Raw genomic sequence first — 9,716 nt, forward strand, 5'->3', positions numbered from 1 at the left:
GATTAGATGCATCTCATTTCTCCCAATGCCAATTCTCTAATCTAAAATAACCGATCCAAACTATTTAAGGGGTTAGGGGTGGGTTGGGTTGTGGGTTGGGTTTTTAAAAGTATTGTATGATATAATCTATTTCATTAAAAAGTTAACAAATTATTAACATTATGATATTTTATGCACGCTGTATTTTATTATTGCACAATCATCTCTATTACTATATATCTTACATTTATATGTGTTGATTGTATGAAATGTTTTGTCAGGGACCATATTTTGTAGGTGTAATTTTTGCACGAACTACGTTCTGGTTTCCCGTCATTATAGTACATAGAAATCACTTTTTGACCGTGTTATTTTCATGCAATTACATTGATGTATGTACTATTTTGAAAAGATTTTCAATAAAAAAAAAATCTTCAAACTAAAATTAACGCGAGATATTGACGTCTGAGCTCAAGAAATCATTTGATTTTAATTTAAAGCACTGTTTTAAAGTCGAATAATATTAATTACGTACAAGTTCAAAATCCGTTATTTGATGGTTTCTGTGAACGGTGCGTTAAAGCGTTTTTATTAATGTTATTGCATTGTATTTGTAAGCTTTAAAGTTTCCGGCCTTACATTACAATGTTTTGCCTCGAATGAAAATCAAATATTTAAGGCCGCTTCAATGATAATTGATACTTACGTGCATTTGTAATACTGTGAATAAATGGATATTTCGCTTTTTGGATTGCAATCAAGTTTCTGGGTCAAAATGAGATAATTAATAAAATTCTCACAGATTAGAAGGAATTTGAGAATAAAAGGTTGATAGTGATTGAGGCCTATTAATTTCGTTTATTATTTTGCCAAAGTGTTTGCAAGTTTTTAAAACTAATAGGGTCGGAAAATATAAAACTGAAATGCTGTGATTATCTGGATCGATGGAGTATCAATATTGTATATTTTTTTCTATTTTATAGTGTATGCTATTGTTGACTTATCATAGGATTTTGAACTATCAATAACCATTACAATGACGTGATATGTACAGAATTTATGGAAATGATTTAAAGTTATTTTGGCAGTTACAAGCATGTTACAACTTACAAGTAATAGTATGCAATTGCTACCAGATTTCTATGAACCAATTTCAACAAGATCGGTAGCATTCCTGTTCTACAAATATCACGTCATTAGTACCATACAACATGTGTACCAGTACGATGAAAAACTGAAAAATAATCAATCACTAGCATTTTTCAATTTAATTCAATGTTAAACAAATTTAATTTATCACAACCCACACCCTTAAAAATTTTCATACATTCATAAAATTTTCTGAATTCATTACCAAAGTATTAACGAAATAATTTAGTTTTGATCGTTCCGATACGGAATCATTGTAAAATAGATTAATTTTCCTGCTCGAAATGCATCTCTTAAATTAAATACTGAGTTCCTAAGAAAATTAAGGAACTGTAAAATTGTAAATTGTAATAACCAAAAATTAGTTACCGAGTCACGGTCGTGATTATTAAAAGAAAAAAGGCTGACCAAAAATAATGTAGCCAATCGTGGTATATGTAATTTGTAAATAGTACATCAAATAAACGATCATGAGAATATGTCCAGTTTACGGTAAAATAATAATTCTGCGAAGTGCATTTTTAATACTTTAAGTATATTAACCGCTAAGATCTTATGATTGATTGATTGAATTAAAATGTTGTCGTGAATGAAGAGAAATGGAGTTTGTAACCATAGTAACAAAGAAATGGAGTTTGTTTGTCATTAGAATTATGTTATTATAAAAATCAAACGAAAGTTCAAATAATGTCTTCTTTTTAGGAATCATTGTGAAAGTTACTAAGTTTGTTAACGTTTTTCAGCCCCTTGGGTTATCTAAACAAATGTTAGCAACCAAAGTTCATCTGATTCTGAGTTACAACCCGCACACACCTGACACACATGAAAACAAGGATTAGTGAAATGTTACCTCCAGCAGTAGAGACCACTAGTATCTGAAGACTACCTCCAGCAGTAGAGACCACTAGTATCTGAAGATCACCTCCAGAACCCACCCCAGTGCCGAGACCAGGCTCCCCAGCACATTACCCCTGGTATCTGCCCGCTCCCTTCTCGCTCTTCTCTCTAGGTTCCTATCTATCTGTGCTGCTATGTGTATCAGTCGGAGAGCTATAAACTGACACAGCAGCTCGTCCTCCTCTCGGTTTGTGGCCTCCTCTGGGTTCTAGGGAGTTAGAAAAGTGACAGTCTGAAACTACAAATAAACACGAGCCTCTCGGTTTGTGGCCTCCTCTGGGTTCTAGGGAGTTATAAAAGTGACAGTCAAATAAACACGAGCCTTCACTCGGCCGTTTTCACATGATGGATATTGATCACAATAGTCAAACACGAGGAAGTGTTTTATAACATTACTCAAGCACAAGGAAATGTTTTATAACATTATTTAAACGCATGGAAATGTTTTATTACAAAACTAAAACACAAGAAAATGCTTTATAACATTGCTAAAACACAAGGCAATATTTTATAACATTACTCAAACACAAGGAAATGTTTTATAACTCACGTTTAAACTCAAAGCGCCGTTGATTGCTTGGAAAGCAGGAAAGTCTCCGTTACCATGGTTACCGTTATGTTCCATCCCAACACAATAATGGAGTTGTTCATGGCCAGGCCTAGTGTCGACCCAGAATATATACCAGTTTATCTGAAAATATGCAGCATATATAGAATATACTGGATTGTCTGAAGAAGCAAAACGTTTGATATGAAATGCTTGTCAGACAAATTTTCAGCAGCCAAGGTATTTAATCAAATAATCAAGTTAAAAAAAACAAAAATAGAGTTTTATCAAAGTTTTCTATGCCTTCCAATATTAACTTCAAATTTAAAGTTCATTTGAAATTAGCTTTATCTCTGATATGTTATTTTGAGAGATTTGGACGATGGTGGATTCATTTGCTCATGGGTTTGAATTTGGTGGTAAGCTGCAAGGTGCTGACGCCAAATTACACCATCACGAGTACGAGTATCTTTCAAAATAAGATATCAGAGATGAAGCTAATTTGAATTGAACAAATCGGCCTTTAACTTTGAGTTTTGGGATGTAAAGTTTTACTGTTCTCTTATTGCTTATGTGACCTAAAGGCTAAATCCTTCCTCATTCCATGTAATTTAGCCAAATATTGAATTTTCGCGCTCAGCACACTGGATCAAATAGAGTAAGAACTTCAATTCATGGTGACAACGTAATAAATTCAAAATCCAACACGTTTTTATAAACTCGAGTTATTTTGGCTGAAAGTTTGATGATTCTGCAAAATTTTGCGGCAGAAATTAGCTTCCATTTAGGAAAGGTTAAATTTACCGGCCTTAAGTTCTTTTGAGCCTTAATAACTGTAATTCATTAATCTCAAGAGTCAAGACCAAGCGGAAACGTCAAGGCCAAAAAATGAAGGCTGATAACAGGATAAGTATAACTATTAACTATGGGGTGTTCAATTGTAATTACCATTTTAAAGTTGAGAATGGTTTTTAAAAATCATCACAAGATATTTGTTGTAAAAATTCGGTTCAAATAAGAAGCAGATAAAAATGTGTGACTCACGGCAAACTCGCAGGTCTCAACTACACTGACAATGTTAAAGACGCTATACCGGGTTACATATCTTTAGTTTTAGTTATTCTACAAAAATAGTTTTATTTATAACTTTAAGATTTTTACTTTAGTTTTCAGTATCGTTAAAAAACAAAACGTCAGCGAAGAATATTAGGTTCGCAATAAAATATTTTTAGTCTGGTCTGAGTGGTCATGATAAATGATTGAACTATCAAAGTTGAACTTTCTTGTAGTTTTAATTTTAATATTCATCCCAACATTTGTCACCCAACTAGTAATTCTGTTGAGGCGGAGCCCAAATAACTGATCCTTATAAAGCATCTCCCTCACTATCAAACCCACGAGAACTACCGTGCAGCCTCTCTCCCATTAGAGGGTATAATTGTCAATCATTTTCTCGGCAGAATGAGTGGGCTTCACTAGTCACGTGATCAGTTCCAATCATTCATTGTCTGACTACTTCGCTTGAGGAACTTTGTCAAAGGACCATTTTAGCAAGCAATCTAACAAATGACATTATTATAGTCTGAACAATTTACAATTTATGTCAGCTACTTTATCAGGGACTGCTTCATTATACGATTAATGGGTCGGTCCCTTGTAAAGTTGGAATGACTTTGGCGGGTAATTTGTAAAATCACAGCATGATGTAGGCTGGGAGTTAGCTCACACGTGGTTAACATTGTAGCCCACGTGGTGTCACGTGGTAGTCATGTGGTAGCCCACGTGGTAGCCCCGAGGCTAGGCTCCCGTGTACATGAACAAAAGATCAAACGAATGAATTACTTATGGTGCAGGTTACAAATGGAGTTTGCAACAAAAATTGCTTTTAAAAAAATCATACTCATATATGTGTGCAGAATCAAAAATCGTCAAAAATCTTAGTTTGTGATATTTAAAAAAGTAATCAATCTTTCAATTGTAAAATAAATGAAGAGTAGTAGTAATACTTGACTAACATGTGAGTAAGAACACACGCTATCGCAACTAGACAGCAGTAATAATATTATAGTGTCATGTGAACGGTTGCCGGCAATACGAAGCCAGCTAAGAGAGTTGTGTCACGTAATGGCAACGTATAATAATTCCTTGCATATTATTCAAGCTTTGTAGGTCATTGGGCCGATTAGGCTGGCATTATGTGATATTAAAGGTATTTGCTATCACTAAAAACAATAGTGTTGTTTGTGGTTTAAACTAGGATTTACTTTATCACCGGGGACAGCAGATAAGAGGCTATATTTATACTAGTTACCATAGCTACACTACTAGTTACCATAGTTACACTACCAAGAGATTAGGATAAAGTCTGGTTCAGTAAAATCACACGGTATAGTCGCTTAGAGAAGGGGAACAAGTGCTCTGTGCAATCATTTCTTATAAAGTGTTAATTGATACGACATTTTATTGATTCGCTATTAGATATTCAAATATAAATGCTACCACCTGACTTTTATCAACCTGATTTGGCAAGAAATGTTGGGGGAAAATGAGAACTGGCAAATCAGATGAAGGAAAATTGTGGGAAAAGGATTAAAAATAGAGGGAAGTAGAGGGATCGGAAGTAGAGGAATTAGAAGTAGAGAGATTACCTTATCGGACCTTATTTGGACGGACATTAATTAAACGCTGGAGGCCCTAACGTTCATCTTAATGTCCGTTCAAATAAAGTCCGTTCATTTAAGGTCCGTCCAAGTTAAAGTCCGTTGAATTTTTTTCAAACATTTTTCCACTTCGAACTTTTTGTCCAGAATATGACAACTATGAGAACTTTATTGTGCCGTAAGTTAACGAATGAAAGGTTCTCCTTGGTCTGCCAGAGGCACAGAAAACTCTATTAGTATATGATGTTTTCAAGGGTCACTTGGCGGAAAAAGTCAACGAAATTATGGCACTCAACAACATAGTTCATGAGCTAGTCCCCGCCAACATGACAAACTTGTTCCAGCCTCTAGATATTACGGTAAATCGTGTTGCCAAGGACATTGTCCGACGTTGTTATCTTACTATATATAGTAAGATCCGTACCATTTTACTGACACCACGGCATCAACTTTAACGCGACTTTCCGCAAAAACCGTAAAAGATATACAACTGAAACTTTTTTGACTGGGTCAAATGCTTTAACGGCCTCCAAATCAGCATGAAAAATGAAAAATTGGCCAATGAATAGGAATTTTAGAGCCCAAAATTTGGACCCCCAAGTGGTGTCAAAAACGCGAATTAAATAGGTAATAATTATTTTAGTCTCTTGAGTCTTGACACCATTTTAGGGTTATACGGGTTCCTGCTAGTATTGATAAGGTATGTGAATACTCTATTTTAATTACCTTTCAAAAGTGGGTACGCTCGGACGTTCGGTTCACGCGGGTAATTTTCGCTAGGAGTACCGGGAAGAAACATTATTATATAGGACTCACACAATTTAGTACACTGGTATTTGCAGAAAAGAAAAACTTGTTCATACTTAATAGTACAACTTTATTGAAGAGTAATAAAATATTTTTCTAAGATCAAAATGTCAATAAGTTCCACGCCGTTTATTGTCCTTTGAACCCGCTAGTATATTATAGTAGCAACAAATGATAAAACTAAGTAAGTAAATTTGATAATACATTTTGAACTTAAAAAGGTTCTATACTGCGGTCGGCTGCTTTAATGTAATATATTGAGTGTTGAGTATTGAGATTAAGTTACCGTTGTAAAAGGTTTTAGTAACAATAAATAGTTGGTTTTAGTAACAATAAATAGTAAGTTTTCGTAACAATAAATTGTAAAAATAAAAATTGTACGTTGAACTTAAAACTGTTCTGTATTGCGGTCGGCTACTGCAATGTAATATATTGAGTGTTGAGTATTGAAATGCTTATATTATATGCTATTGTATAAAAAATGGATTTAAAGATCATTTGCTGGTATAAAAAAAAAACGTCAAAAGAAATGAAAAAAAATCGGATTTTTGATGGTTTTGAATGCCTTCTAGCGTTCATATTAATGTCCGTTCATAATTATGTACGTTCATTTAATGTCCGTCCAAATAAGGTCCGATAAGGTAGAAGGATCGGAAGTAAAGATATCAGAGGTAAAGGGATCAAAAGTAGAAGGATCAGAAATTGGTCGATCAGAAGTAGAAAGAGCAAAGATAGAAGGAGCAGAAGTAGAAGGATCGGAAGTAGAAGGATCGGAAGTAGAAGGATTGGAAGTAGAGGGATTCGACGTAAAGATATCAGAAGTAGAAAGATCAGAAGTAGACGGATTAGAAGTAGAGAGATAAGAAATTGGTCGATCAGAAGTAGAAAGAGCAAAGATAGAGGGAGCAGAAGTAGAAGGATCGGAAGTAGAGAGATCAGAGGTAAAGGGATCGGAAGTAAAGGGATGTCAATTAACATGCAGGGGTTGACAGGGTGGATCACATCATGGTTTAGCTGTTCCTTAATGAGTTACAGCCTTGAAATATAGAAGTTGACTCTACCTAAAAGGGGGGGGGGGGGGGGGATCATTAGGTCAGAATCGTACGTGACGTTGGGTGGGTGGGTCATATTTTCTTCCAAAACGCAGTTAGGAAGAAAATAGGGGATGTTCAACCCCAAAAAACCCATTTTACATCAAATTTCAATCTTCGGAATGGGTTTTGAGGTTTTTTTGGGTTTTTAAAATATTTTTAAATATTTTTGTAACTTTTAATCTAATTCGACTACATTGAAAACAAAACCCCTACTAAATAGTGGGTATAATTTGCCCATTTTCCAATGTTTAATGAGCTGTTTAAAGCAATTTCTGGGTGGGTATCTTATTTTATATACCAAGACACAGTTAGTACCGTGATTTCTCAACAGTTAGTACCGCAAAAGCCGGCAAAAGGGGGTGGGTGTCCTAAATATTATCCGAAAAAGCAGTTAGTACCGTGAAGGGGGTGGGTGGATGCTTTTTGTAAATTCCAAAAGTGCACTTAGTCGACGTCATGTACGGCACTTAGTACCTGATCCCCCCTCCCCCCGCCTAAAGTAAAATAGGGATATATGGGGTCAGCAGCAGCTTCAAAAGGATAAACGGGTTTCTGATCGAATTTAAAGCATATTCTGGAGCAAAACTGCATCATATAACAGTTTTAAACAAAACTCACTTGATCACCTGCACCCTTTTTTGGGGCACCTTATACACATAACCAGGAGAATAGAGACGGTCCTGGTAACTATGGTAACTAGTAGTGTAACTATGGTAACTAGTAGTGTAACTATGGTAACTAGTAGTGTAACTATGGTAACTATTAGTGTAACTATGGTAACTAGTAGTGTAACCTGGTTACCTGCACCCTATTTTGGGGCACCTTATACACATAACATAAAGAATAGAGACGGTCCTGGCATTTTCAGAATAGGAGCAGAAACTATCTATCCAACGATAAATATATAAGGCAGTTTGTGAAGAGTTATCCTACAAGGTAGGTACCTGGCCATCTCCGCAAGCAATCCTACCTGGCCATATCTTGCTCAATTCAGTGTCGAAAAGTGGTCGAAAGGTTCTTTTGACATTACCGTTGCACTTTTGCAGATAAGAACATGCCAGAGCTAGGGCTGCAGAACTAGTAGTGTAACTATGGTAACTAGTAGTGTTACAGGCCCTAGCAGAGTCAGGGTCAAAAGCCAAATTAAGTAACAAAAGTAGAAGCTTGTCTATCAATCGACATAAAGTATCCGAAAAGGGATAGCTGTATGACATTTTTAACTGCTTTTGACGACCAACGGGCAATGAACTAACAAGAGAGTAATCAGAGGAAAGATTAACGAGCAACAATTAAAACATTTGATACAAGTTTCCTAACCTCTAATAGTATTATTTGCCATCTTTAGCCTACAAAACTAAAACACTAAGGTAACTAGTAGTGTAACTATGGTAACTACAAAACTAAAACACTAAGGGATCAAATTTCTTGACTCCAGTACCAGATGTTGTTAAAAGTGAGTGAACAGAAAACACGATGTGCTAAAGTTAAACTATGCGCAATACAGCTGCCCAATGCCCATATAACAGCTTTACAATGTCTAATGTCTATACTTATGTAACGTAGGTTCTGTAAATAGAAGTTTGAATACATTGTGAGAGTAAACTGTAAACATGGTAACTATTAGTGTAACTATGGTAACTAGTAGTGTAACTATGGTAACTAGTAGTATGGTAACTGTTTACATGGCCTGACCTACCTGGAGTAGTTACTAATTCACAAACTCAAAGTAATTGCTCAACAAACGTAATGATGAACTTTAAAGACCGTTACTATTGTTTGTACTAGCTATAATGGTAGTACAGTTACGGAATGTATTTGTATCGACGGTCCGCGAAGTTATCAAAAAGAACCAGAATTCATAATTATTACATTACGCAATTCACTTGGAAGCCTTAGGGTGGGCTTACGGCTCATGACCGCATACATAACCATGATACGTACCTCTAGAAAATATCGATGCTCTAACAGGTATACAAATCTTTTCTCTCGGCAAGGCCGAGCAACAAACTATAACAAACTATAACATAAACTATAACTATAACATAAAGCAAAACTTACCCAACAAAAAGTCCTTGAATCGGTGCACACCTCCCAAACAGCCTGTAGATAGCGAATCTGTTCTCGGAGTACGCGCGTTACGAAAACCTCGAAATTGGCAGGAACATGTTGCCACGTGACCCTAATTGAGACCAATGAGGGGGTTGCCCTGGTAACGCGTGATCTACCTGGGACTCCAATAGGAGGGTGGCAGGGTCACGTGGGTTGCTGAGCAACGCTGGTTGGTCCTGCAGTTAGAGTTCTCTATCCTTTAGGGAAAGCTGGGATTTATGAGCTCTATGTCATGCACAGCGTAAATCCAGAGCCGATTAATTGCGGATAATCCTGCATATTTGCATGGTAATGTACATGTAAATATAAATGGATCTTGGTTGTCGGGTTTGTCACTTGATACCGGGTGACCCACCAACTAAGTGCAGAAACATTGACTCTTCCTGAACTGTGGCACATTTTACCAGGTTCTGAGGTCACGAGTAGTAAGCAAGCGGGGATGAGCTGACTGCTGATGTTGAAGCTATCTGCGCA

At 36.1% G+C, this 9,716-nt stretch overlaps 1 long non-coding RNA gene across 3 annotated transcripts; it reads right to left on the minus strand.

Moving 5' to 3' along the window:
* Positions 1–1,151: 1,151 nt before the first annotated feature.
* LOC134817307 (uncharacterized) lies at positions 1,152–9,236 on the minus strand. 3 transcript variants are annotated; one of them, XR_010160520.1, is made up of 3 exons: positions 9,192–9,236; positions 2,576–2,716; positions 1,152–2,233 (listed from the first exon to the last, which is right to left on the minus strand). It is a non-coding gene; the product is annotated as an uncharacterized LOC134817307 (long non-coding RNA). The 3 variants fall into 3 exon arrangements; XR_010160519.1 differs by lacking the exon at positions 9,192–9,236 and adding an exon at positions 4,588–4,616; XR_010160521.1 differs by lacking the exons at positions 1,152–2,233; positions 9,192–9,236 and adding exons at positions 2,281–2,308; positions 4,588–4,616.
* Positions 9,237–9,716: the final 480 nt, after the last annotated feature.

Source organism: Bolinopsis microptera, chromosome 6 (genome assembly GCF_026151205.1).
Source record: "Bolinopsis microptera isolate Bmic1 chromosome 6, MBARI_Bmic_1.0, whole genome shotgun sequence".
NCBI lineage: Eukaryota > Metazoa > Ctenophora > Tentaculata > Lobata > Bolinopsidae > Bolinopsis > Bolinopsis microptera.